This window comes from Pogona vitticeps, chromosome 3 (assembly GCF_051106095.1).
Source record: "Pogona vitticeps strain Pit_001003342236 chromosome 3, PviZW2.1, whole genome shotgun sequence".
NCBI lineage: Eukaryota > Metazoa > Chordata > Lepidosauria > Squamata > Agamidae > Pogona > Pogona vitticeps.
In genome coordinates this window covers 140,640,266-140,652,988 of record NC_135785.1, presented here as the reverse complement: position 1 = coordinate 140,652,988, position 12,723 = coordinate 140,640,266, and the positions used below count along the sequence as shown (strand labels likewise).

Below are 12,723 nucleotides of genomic sequence, written 5' to 3'. Positions count from 1 at the left end.
AAATAAATGGGGATTTCATAAACTTACATGTTTACCATCAAAATATCAGGCTATGTACTAAATTGATAGTTTGCTCAAATAAACCGTTATTTGTATAAGGTAGTTATTAGGAAGAGAAATAGAAAAATAAACTGCCAAATGGCAAGCATTGATTGATAATGAAATGTTAAATGTTTCCCCAATCTTGTAGTATCTTCAGGTAAACAAATTAAAACTTCAGTATGTAATTAAAGTTGCCAAAGAACAAGTTAAAACTGGGAAAAGAAGAGTTAAGAAATATATATGTAAATATAGTACATAAATTTGTTTATATTATAATTTTTGTGATAACTGGTTTTTTTAATTCCATTAATTTTTAAAATATTTTTGCATTAAAATGTGTTAAAACATTCCCTTGCTATAATAGTATTAGTTTATATTATTTTATTGTGAAAACTTTATGCAGAATTTTAATTACAACATAAATGAAATCGCGATTTCATTAGTATTGCTAGTTTAATTCAAATGGGATGTGTTATGCAAATGTGTAAGTAATATATTGCCATAATTGATGTTTGCTTTCTTTTAAATATCACTTATGTAGCCATCTATACTAGTAGGTCAAAATTAGCTAATTTGAACAGTTATGTTACATGTTGGATGCACTGTAGCCTAAACCTTGCTCAACATGCTTAAGGCATACGGATTTCTATTTGTGAATCACATATCTGGATTTTTCTGTTGGGAACATAGGATAAGTACAGTTACAGATTGTCTGAATTCAAGCATCTCTACTAATCAGTCTTGTCACAATTGATGTTGCTAATAAATAATTTTCAGAGGGATAGCATATAATTCTTTGTGTATGTCTGCATGGATGCTTTTTTACATGTTTCAACAGGAACATAGATTAGACTTCACAGCTATTTCACACAGACTTCAGGTCTTTCTAACAGGATTGACAAAAGAACAGTATAAATTTGAATAATTATAAGAATAGTGCAAAAGTTCACCATATACATGCAAATATTTATATCTACTTGTTATATAATTGAAATCCAATTTAGCAGCACCCCTGAACTGCAACTAGTTATATTTTGTTGCACTACCTCTAATTAGTTATTTCCAGGCTCTGCTTTAATTATATGACAGGCATGGACATTTTTTTTTTATCTAGCATCTGATCAGTGCAAGAATCTTCACTGTGTAGACTCAGGTTATCCCAGGAATACATGTTCGTGAAAAGTAACCATTTGAATTGCATCATTTGTGTTAGACCTGCATAAAAACATAGTCAACAACGTTTGTAGATACTTTTGTGTTTTTTCTAACTGGGCTTGAAATCATAGACATACAGTAGCTGTATTTGGCTTAAAAGAGAAGTGAAAGGGGAATGATTTATATACCATCAAAAATGTTCACACGGAGCTTCTTAGATCACCATTCTGTCACAAGATTATCAAAATCAATAAAGTTGGTAAGAAAATTTTTCAAAGGACATTTACATATCTGATGTTCTTGTCAGAAAAAGAAAAAGAAAGCAGTGACACATTCTGTAAACTAGTCTTATATTTCAAGCAGTTTATAAACAAATGCTTCAGCATAGACAACCCCACTTTTATCTTTGATCTTAAACAGCCTTCATGGCGTTCTATTTAATGTTATTTAATTATGGAAATATGTTTCTTTTGTGTCCAAGCATACAACAGTCATTAAAAACAATATTAATTAATTATTTCAATTTCTTTATCAACTTTTTCATATTAGGAAATGAAGGAAATTCTAAGCCAGGTCTTCAAGACCATGATCTAATATGAACATGATACGATGTAATAAAACTATCATCAGTTATGTAATGGTATAAAATATTATAAAACAGTATAACAGCCCTTAACAATATAGGAGCAATAGAAGCAATTATCTTCTTTTTTCATTGCCCTATTGCCCACTCATTTCCAAAATAAAGAGACAGACACATGTATTAGATTTAACTAGGGCCACTTTATTAACTATACATTTTCCACCCTCAACCTACAGAGGACCTGAACATGTTTTTTATTCCTGGGACAAGCTCCAGGATACCTCTTACCCCTTTCCTAACCCCTAATGGGTGAATCCCATGCCCCTGGTCCGAGCAGTCCCCAGACAGCTCGTACCTGGCTGGCTAAAATTGAGGGTCCCTAGCCAGTCGCCAACTGTCCAATCCTCCTTATGATGGACAGCCAGCAGCCAGGTCAGGTTCCATAGACACTCCTTATCAAGGCAAGCAAATCTCAGGATCCAAGTTGTTGCAACGCTGTGCGAAAAGCATCCAGTATACCTATAGAGAACTCACTAAAGCTGACTTTCCATTTCACACTACCACCATGTGACCTATTTAAAATGCCCCCCCTCACTCAGTCTGCCCAGTACGTCCCATGGGTAACCAGTATGGGATAGGCAAAAACTCACCTGCATACAAATGTCAATCTGGTAATGTCGATCTGTTAATGCCAGCCGAAAATTCCTATCTGGCCCCGAAGTGACCACATATGCTAAACTGGATGCAGGGCAGGTGGGTGGGTTGCCACAATCAATGGATACTGGGGGTGGGTGAGCCTGGAACAAGGCTCAACAAGTCCTGCCCCCAACCAGCCAAATATTCTCAGGAAGGGCAGGCAAAGAGTCCCTGCTGGCATTGTGGAGACAACATTCAGTCCATCAAGAAGCATGTTTATTTAACATGAAGAGAAAGAGCACATGGCCTTTGCCATCTCTGGCTCTGTTGCCATCCTGTATGTGGAGGCTGAAGCAGAGAGACTTTGCCATCCGTGGTATCTCTTCATGGGAGTTAGGATCATGATTTTTCCAAATATATTTTTGGCATATACAGTGGTGCCTCGCTTAACGAGCGCACCGTATAATGACGAAATCGCATAGCGATCCGTTTTTTCGGATCGCTAATGCGATCGCTCAACGTTTTTCCAATAGGGGAAAATTCGCTTTGCGAAGACCGGTAAGCGTTTCGCTTACCGATCTTCGCAAAACGAATCCCGACGATCAGCTGTTCGGCGGCCAAAATGGCCGCCGGAAGCCTGGAAATGGCCCAAAATGGCCGCGCGCAGCGTTTTCGCGCCCTCGTTAAGCGAGGCAAGGGCGCGAAAATGGCTGCCGGCCATCCTGAAGCATCGCTGAATGGTGAGTATTTGGCCCATTTGGAACGCATTAAACCATGTTTAATGCGTTCCAATGGAAATCCCTGCCCCGTTCAGCGATGCTTCAGCATAGCGAAGGTTAATCCAGAATGGATTAACCTCGCTATGCGAGGCACCACTGTAATCATATTCAGTGAGAAGAAGAAAAGATAGGCAAAAGGAATATTTTTGAGAGTTCAAATGTACTGTTTATCGAGTGATTGATTGTTTTTCTTATTTATTTATTTATTTATTTATTTATTTATTTATTTATTTATTTATTTATTTATTTATTTATTTGTAATATATTTTTCTATTAGTTAGAAGGCAATTTGAAAGCACAGATGTCTCCCACACTTAAAAATGTCCCTCTAACAGTGACTCTTGGCCAAATGCAGGTTTTGTGTGGTTTTAATCTCTGACAATATTCCATTAAACTTTCTGCTTGGAAATAGAGAATGGCATGAACCACTGATCTGACCGTTTGTTCTGATTCATCCTTTGGATGAATAGGTGTTCAGTAATTCCCATCCCTGCCTCCCATGGTGGGTGCCCACTCAGAGGCAGCACCCTGAGGAGGTGGGGCAGGGAAGCTGGGGTGCTACCTCTGATAGGGCACCCACTGAAGAAAGAAGGACTGGGACCTGTCAAACTCCTGTTCATCCAAAGGATGAACTGCCACAAACTGCTAACATGTCATTCGTGCCTATCTCTATTTGGAAGCCCACACAAAGAATTATTTGTAAAGATTCTCAGTCATCCAGGTGAGGTTATCTGGTGCAGTCCAGTTGCCATGACTCAGCTTCTAAATAACTGCACAACGAACCTTCCTCTTCTTTCTTAAATTATCTGACACCCAGTTAAAGCTGATAGAATTAGCTGCTGACAGCTTTATCCTCAGAGGTGAAACAAAAGTTCATATGAAAATACAAATTCCAGTTGGAACACAATTTAGGAAGAAATCCAGAACATTCTGAAGACGCCTATTTGCACTGGGTTTTTTTCTTTTAAATTTATATCTGGTAAAACAAGCTCAAAGCTAAAATACTAAGAATGCTTAAGTGATGGAATCCCCCCCAATCCATGGGACTTGCCTCTAAATATGTGTGCTTTTGACCAAAGTACATATTTGATCCTGTATCTCAATATTTCACCACTGCACTTTTCCTCTGTTGAGGTAGGGGAATGCTCTCAGTAGGAGAAGACCAACTACATATAGTAATTAGTCTCCCCCTCACTCTCTTCCCTTGGGTGCCAAAAGAAGAATGCACAGAGAAGGAGACAGGGAAGAGTGTAGCTGACTTGCCTTGCAAGAACCACCACTGCTTGTAGTTATACTCTCCTCGTCCTTATTTATATATTATTTATTTCTACTCCATCAGTCTGCAGCAGAACCCTGCTCTTTTTTCTCCCTCAACTTTTTAATATCATTTCTATTAAAACAGGACTGTTACCAAAAAAGGAGTGTGTGTGCAACCCTCTGGAGATGATGCTGGCTTGGCATATGCAGGAAAAGAGAGTGAAAGAGATTAAAAGGAGTCTGTAGACAGTCATGAGCCACGACGAACTCTCATTTATATTCACACTCTCCCACAATACCAGAATTTGCTGCTGATTTTCTGAAGAGTTGGCTTTTGCTACAAACCACTTCACTTTCATTTCCAAATTCAAAATGATCTAGATAACCTTCTGCACTGGACTGAAAACAACAGAATTAAATTCAGCAGGGATAAATGCAAAGTACAGTACTGCACCTAGGAAAAACAAAACAAACACACAATTGCAAGATGGGGAATACCTGGATCAGCAACACTATAAGCGTGAAGGATATTGGAATCATTGTAGATTGTAAGATGAATATGAGCCAACTGTGATCTGTCTATAAAAGGCAAATACTATTTTAGGCTGTGTTAAAAAAACTAAAATCCCCAAATCCCACAGGGTACTAGTTTTCCTCTCTTCAGCATTGGTTTAGGCCTCATCTTGAGTACTGTGTCCAATTCTGGACACCACACTTTAAGAAAGATGACAGTAAATTGGAGCAAGTTCAGAGTAGGGCAAAGAGGATGAATAAGGGACTGGAAACCAAGCCCTATGAGGAAAGACTGAGATAATTAGACATATTTAGCCTTGAGAAAAGAAGAGTGAGGGGAGATATGATAGCACTTTTCAAATACTTGAAAGGCTGTCATACAGAGGAGGGGCAGGATCTGTTCTCAATCATGAAATGCATATAAATAGAATGAGATTATACACTTTTAAAAAATGTTCCAAGTATTCTCAGTGTAATAATATTCACAGTTCTTTTATTTGATTTCTTCAACACACATGTACCATAGTCTGATGAAACTGAAGAAAGATTACCAATTACATCTGAAGGGTACTTGCAGGCAGCCTTTTCAAGATTTTGTTTGAGTAGAATCTGTAATTCTCAGACTTCTCAGCCACTGATGAGAGTTTTTAGTGGGATATAGAGTGATTGCAGAAGATACAGGCATTTTCATTTCACACCTGTCTCATTCTTTCCAGTTATGAGCACTATTTTAGTTCTGTTTAATAATGTTTTTATGTTCATTTCCTCCTGTTATGCCTCCATCAGCTTCATCCATCCATTTGTTCATTTTCTCTCTGTATCTGCAGGTGCTGTAAAAGAAGTGCATTTCTATAGACAACTCACTCTTTCTCATGTCTCAGTCATTGTTATTTGCTATTCAGCCCAATGGACTCACTTGTGTGAGCAGTTATTTGTGCAGTAAGTGATGCAGGTATGTTGGCTACAGTGGTGCTAGTGCTGGTTCTTATTGGCATTTGCTTCTATAAACTTGTAAGCTACTAAACAGTTTAATAACTAAGTAACATTACATGAGTTGTGCTTTCTGTGAGGTCTAATGTTGGTCACTGCTATGTATTATCAGGGAATTAATGTCTTGATAAGCATGATATATATGTGGAGGCAGGTTGTTTATAAAAAACTAGGGGGGACCTGTGACACCATGCTTAAAAATTATCCCATTCATATATCATCTTTAACGCTATTTCTGCTCTCCATCTTATTTATTATCTTGGAATCTTTCTGAAGCTGGACAGCATGGAGGTGTTTTCTGGCAATTGTCAGTAGTGAGGGAAGTGAGCTGTAATCATATGATATGAAATTATGGGGAAAGAAGTTAGGCTTTCTGTCACTTTCCCTTACCATGCATTGATCCAAATCTGTACAGGAACCCTGACATGACATTTGTATTTTACCAGAGAATAAAAGTACCTTCCTTTTAAGCCTGGAGATTATAAATCCCCATCATAGCTTGTAACCTGTGATGAACTTTTCCTGCAGAAATCTGCTCAATACCCTTTTAACGGTGTCTAAGCCAGATGCCGTCACCACATCCTGTGGCAAAGAGTTCCACAAACTAACAACACTCTGGGTAAAAAAAAAATACTGTATTTTGTCTGTTCTCAGTCTCCCAACACTCAATTTGAGTGGATGTCCCCTGGTTCTGGTATTGCGTGAGAGGGAAAAGCAGTTGGTGCGGGAGTGATAAGAAGCATCTCCACCACTCCCCAGTGATTCTGACAATTGTTTGTATTTTGCTTTCAGTAGAAGCAACGAAGGATAATTCATATAAAATCAGTGATAGTGCCAGAAATTAGTGAGGGATGTGTACATGAGGGCACATGTGAGGAGCTCACAAATCCTCATGGAACAACCTGAAGTACAGTGGTGCCCCGCATAGCGACGTTAATCCGTTCCAGGAAAAACGTCACTATCCGGAAACATCGCTATACAGAAAGAAAACCCCCTCCGTTTAATGTGTTCCTGTGGGGGGTAAACTCACCGCTAAGCGGGAATCCTCCATAGGGCCGCCATTTTTGCCGCCTCCGTAAGCGAGGAATCAGTGCGAAAACGCTGCGGGTGGCCATTTTCTTGACGTGGTGGCCATTTTGGAACCGCCGATCAGCTGTGCGAAAATGGGGCCTTTGGGAGGACCGCGGGGGAGGGCTCCCCCTCCGGTCCTCCCAAAGCCCCCCCCCGGCATTTTCACCCAGCTGACTGGGGGGTGCTTGGGAAGGACCACGGGGAGGGCTCCTCCGTGCTCTTTCCGAAGTGCCTGCTGGCTTTTTTGGCGAGCTGACCAGCGGGCGCTTCGGAAGGACCGTGGAGGAGCTGTCCCCCGCGGTCCTTCCAAAGCCCCCGCTGGTCAGCTGGGCGAAAATGGGGCCTATGGGGAAAAATCGCTTTGCGATTTTTCCCCATTGGGAACATCGCAATGCGATTGCTTTTGCGATTGCAAAATCTGCATCGCTATGCGGATTCGTCGTTAAACGGGGCGCCTGTTAAGTGAGGCACCACTGTATATTTTAATTTTGAATTATATCAATCTGATCCCAAATCTGTTCTATTGAAATGCTTTTAAATAGAGAGGCAAAAAGCTGAACTGCTGATCACTGTGATAATTTGCCTAATTTATGATTTGGTGACTTGGGATAGAGCAAGATCTATATTTCAGTCATTATGGGGTTAATGTGATTGTCTTAACTGAGGTGGACCTCACCTGGAAGTGTGACCTACTTTAGAGCCAATGAGTTCTGTCTTCCTTGCTGGTAAGGCTGTACAAAAGGGGTTAAGTGCTTTTGTCTGACTCTTGAGAACTTCCTACCCTGATGCAGACCAACAGAGCAAGGCAGATACTGTGTGTGCTTGCTATGGGCATTGTGTTTTTACTATTTTTTGTTATTTGTTTTAGTAATTTGTTATTTCACCAGAAATGTCCTGTTTTTCTTAAGAGTCTTAGATGTCTGTTACTTTCCTACATTACTTTTTTCTCTGTGCCTTCAATTATTCCCACAAATTTGGTAGCAGAATAAGTTTTTTTGTTTTTAAACAGCAGATTGATAAGCTCCTTTTGAGAAGATGCTGAAAATTGGGGCTCTGAGTTTTTCTTACTCTCCCTTTTAAAGTTCAAACAGTGAAACAAAGAGCTTTTGGCAAACTTCCCTTTCCTTTTAAATTGGGGGATGTGTTGTCTTTGCCTCAGTTTACAGCCAAATAACTAAAGGAGTTGATTTTTGAGATGGCTAGAGATTTTCTTTTGCATTGAGAAGCCACAGAAGCCTTTTAAAATAATAAAGTCTTAGATGAAGTTTGTTACGTTTCTACTTTACTTTTGTTTCTATACCTTCAATTGTTCCCACAGTGACCAGATTAAAATCAAATTATTACACACTGATTGTCAAATACAGAGACAAATTTAGGAACATCTATAAATGCTCAATAGCTTACATTTTAAAATCACATCTAGTAGATCTTGTCAACTTATTTAATACATATCTTTCTTTTCCAGTGGAAAAGCATCTAGTACTCCCTTTGAAAGCAGTGGATTGGGTACATTTATTGACTGCATCTAAAGCCAATACCCCTTCTCGGTCTGTTTGCAATTTAGCAGTTATGATACTCCAGCAGAGTGGTAGAATGCTTGTAAAATGTTGGTGGAGGACTCAGACAACAGAAGAGTATCTGGTTCTCCCACTCTTATCAATAAGAAGTTTATAGGATGCATATTTTCTTACTCTTATAGAAAATTAGGAGGCATTGTCTAATTCATCTGAATTTATCTGTTAGCCTTGGTGGAAGCAAATGCAATGCTTTGTGGATGGAAGGTCTTGGAGATACAAATAGCAGAATCAAGCTTTTCTCTTGAAATCAGGATAAAAACAAAAATGAGTTAACTAATATAAATGAAATTAAAATGAACAAAATTCAAATGAATGGAGACATAAACAAATAGAACTTGTGAAAAGCATAACAAATAGAAGAACCACATAATTTATTTTATAATCCCTCTTTAATACTGTAAAGAGTAATGTAGGAATAAGAGTTATGTAGGGATTATGAATATAGTAGATTGCATAGATTGCAATCTTAATCACTGCTCATTTAGTTGGAATTGTGGACCACGTGTGTTTGTAAGGTAAGATAAAGGTAAAGGTTCCCCTTGACAATTTTTGTCCAGTCGTGTTTGACTCTAGGGGGCGGTGCTCATCCCCGTTTCCAAGCCATAGAGCCAGCGTTTTGTCCGAAGACAATCTTCCGTGGTCACATGGCCAGTGCAACTTAGACACGGTCAAAAGAGTAAAGCATCAGGTTTTACCAAAACCTTTATCCTTCAAGTAACAACAAAAATAATGTAATATAATACTTAATTTTGGGCTGGCACACAAATGCATCACTACAACTATAAATATACTGTACTGTAGAATATAACTACTTAAATGTGTGGAAAATATTTTTGTAAGACAAGGTGACAGGGGCAGCTCACTCCATAATTTCAGGTAAGTGGCTTCCATTGCTTCAGCCATGAGCTGTCTATGCAGGGTGGGAAAATAGTGCAGCATCTCAGTGGTTGTTTTTGTGGGATATGATCCCATGAAACTTCCCTTCTCCTTAGCAAAGGAAAATGTTTTCCCTTGGTTTGTATGTGTGTATGTGTAGGGACAATTGCTACTCCTGGTTAGAATCCTTCATTGGAAGCAATGCACCTTTTAAATAGGTCATAAGGTCTCCTTTTGTTGTTTAAAACTTCAAAGTACATATCTAAAACAAGATTTCTGGTCACTTCCATGTTTTGTAATTTTGGTGGTCCTTGTGGATCACAGAGACAGGAAATGTGTGTGTGTGTGTTAAATTTATGTGTAAAAATATATATATTCAGACAAAGTGAGGAGGTTTGGCAGGTCTGGGTGTGTGTGAAATATTCTCCTCTTGTTATAGTGTTGGACTCAGCAAACATGCGTTTTCACCATTTGGCCACAAAGTTCTCTAGGTACCCTTCAGTTATTTCAGGATGAATGAAAGGAAAGAGAGCCATGTATACCACATTGTCTCACTGGAATAATGCCAGAATATACTGTGCCCAAGTGGAGATTTGAACCCAGATCTCCTGAGTTGTAGTCCAACACTATAAATGTATATCACATTGGCCTGCTGAACCTGCCTAATTTGTTTGAAGAATTCTTATAATTATTTCCATCCATGCCAAAGTATTTTGCTCCAGAAATACTAATATAGTAAGCTTATTTGACTCACTAATGAGGAGGATGTAGTTAAGTATGATATGTAGTCTTAGCTCCCACTCCATCCTTGTACTCTTTCCTTCAGCTGTTTCTCTTCTCCCTCATTTTCTTTCTTTCTTTTTTGTCACTTCCACCTCACTCCTCAATCATTAAGCTGTTTCCTTTCTGTATTTATCTCTTTTCCTCAGCTGTTTGAAGACTTCAGCTGTTGAGGAGGCCACTATGTGGACCTGGCTAGAAGTCTTGTAAAAAATGCAAGTTCCAGATCTCCCAAATTTTTCAATTACAGCTTTTGGTATCCGTGCTGGTTGGTGGTTTCTGGGAGTTGTCTTTTTTTAAAAAGTGGGGGGTTTACATGCTCTTCTATGAAGAGGAGAGACTCTTAATGGTTTCAATAGGAATTTATAACCAGTGTGATGTAGTGCAGTGGTTCTTAACCTTTTTGAAAGAAACGCCCCCTTGAGCCATTGAGGAAGTTATCATTGCCCCCCTCCCCGCGGTGATATATTTTATTTATTTATTTATTTATTTATTTATTTATTTATTTATTTGAGACACTTAAATCCAATGACCCCTGAAAACAATATTAAATTCCAAGAAAATGAAATGCCCCCCAAAAAGTAACATGTAATGATTTAGTTGCAAGCGAATTTTAAGACGCAAAAAGAAATATTAAAAGGGCATAAAAACAAATGCAGGAACTAAAAATTTCAAGACAAAAAGTCTGAAACTAAATTAAAATTGGAGGAAAATATATATTCATGCACACTGTAAAAAGGCTGCAGCCATCTTCACAGGTTTGGCTTGCTCCAGTGCCCCCCTACCCGGTAGTGGATGGAGTGACAGACTAGGACTTAGGAGGTCTGGGATCGAATCCCCATGGAAACTTGCAGGAGTTGTGGAACTTATGAAACCATTCCATATATATCTCATCCTGAAAGCCCTCGTAGAGTTGCTGTAATTTGGTTCTGACAGCACATAATAGCAATAGAAGAGTGGGTAAATAAAAGGCAATAACCTAAATCATGTTGAGTAAAATTACAAGTGTGTAAGAGTAATAATTTGACTGGGGGAAGAAATTGCAGGCAATTAAAAAGTTCCTGATTCAGTCTCAAGGGTCATTTGACTCACCTGGAATTCACCTGCAATGATTCTCATTTTAGGTGAGTCAGGCAACCCCTGGGAGTACAGCAGGGAATTTTTAATTACCAAAAATCTCTTCCTACTGGTGACATCATTACACCTATACAGCTATAATTTATTCAGCAGGGTTTGGCCAGTGTTTACTTAATTAAAATTAAAAAGTGAATTTTACAAACTAAATAAAATTAATTTAAAATTAAATCTTCAAGGTTCCCTCAATTTTCATGCCAGGTTTCAGGTACTGCAGTTTTGGTACTATGAAACTGACAGACAAGGACACAAAGAGATAAACATTCACTCTTAATTGTTCTGGATCACTTGTTCAAACTGGGTATTATGATCCAACTTTATTGACTGTTGTTAACAGAAGGAAGTGCACTTGCATCAAATCATCACTGATATGTTGGAGTCATACTTCAGCAAAAAATACCTCACTGAACATACACAAGCTCAAACTGTAAGGTGATTTAGCAAGTACAGTGGTGCCTCGCAAGACTATTGCTTCGCATAACGATGAATTCGCTTTATGATGAGATTTTCAGAGCGATCTTGCACTTCGTTTAACTATGTTTCCTATGGGCGATTTTCGCTTTATGATGTTAGGGACCTTACCTCACAAGACGGTTAAATTTTAGGTCCCTGTTTTTTGCTTTACGATGTTTTTGACAGCTTGGTTTGCTTCGCTATACGAGTCTTTTAATGGTCTCTGTTTCGTTAGATGGCTGTCTTCACTTGGGAACCGCGTTTTGCTTAACAATGTTTTCTATGGCAATTTTCACTTTACGATGACAATCCGTTCCCATTGGAATGGATTATCAGGTTTTCAATGTATTTCAATGGGAAAACGCATTTCGCAAGACGATATTTTCGCTTAACCGATTTTTGCAACACGAATTAACATCATCTTGCAAGGCACCACTGTACATGCTTTTGAATGCATTTAGCCCCAACTTTAAAATCTGAACATTAAATCAAAAGTGTCATGTCCCATTCTTCCCCTGGCTATCAGTTGCTGGGGTGGGGGGAACCATCAGAATAGAGATCAGGCAGGAACAGATCTCTCCTAACCTGAAATATTTGATTTATATCATAATAGAATATAATTCATCATTAAGTAATATTCTATGCCAGATTCTTCAGTACTGCCGTGAGCCAGCTGTGCAATACCACTGTTGCCTAAGAAAGAAATGCTTAATTAGGGAGTGCAGAGATAGAGAGGCAATATTACAAATTTTTAATATCAAGGCATTATGACTTGTGTAAAGTTTGCTTTTCATTTGTTATCATGATGGTTGACGATTTTTCCCATGCTTGTTTGTTACAATGACAGTTGAAACAGTTTGGTTAAAAAGGTAAAAAT

At 38.6% G+C, this 12,723-nt stretch overlaps 1 protein-coding gene across 2 annotated transcripts in view; it reads left to right on the top strand.

Annotated features, from left to right (window-relative positions):
* Positions 1 to 12,723, top strand: part of KLHL1 (kelch like family member 1) — a 262,467-nt gene that overhangs the window by 96,756 nt on the left and 152,988 nt on the right. The gene's annotated exons all lie outside the window — the stretch shown is intronic.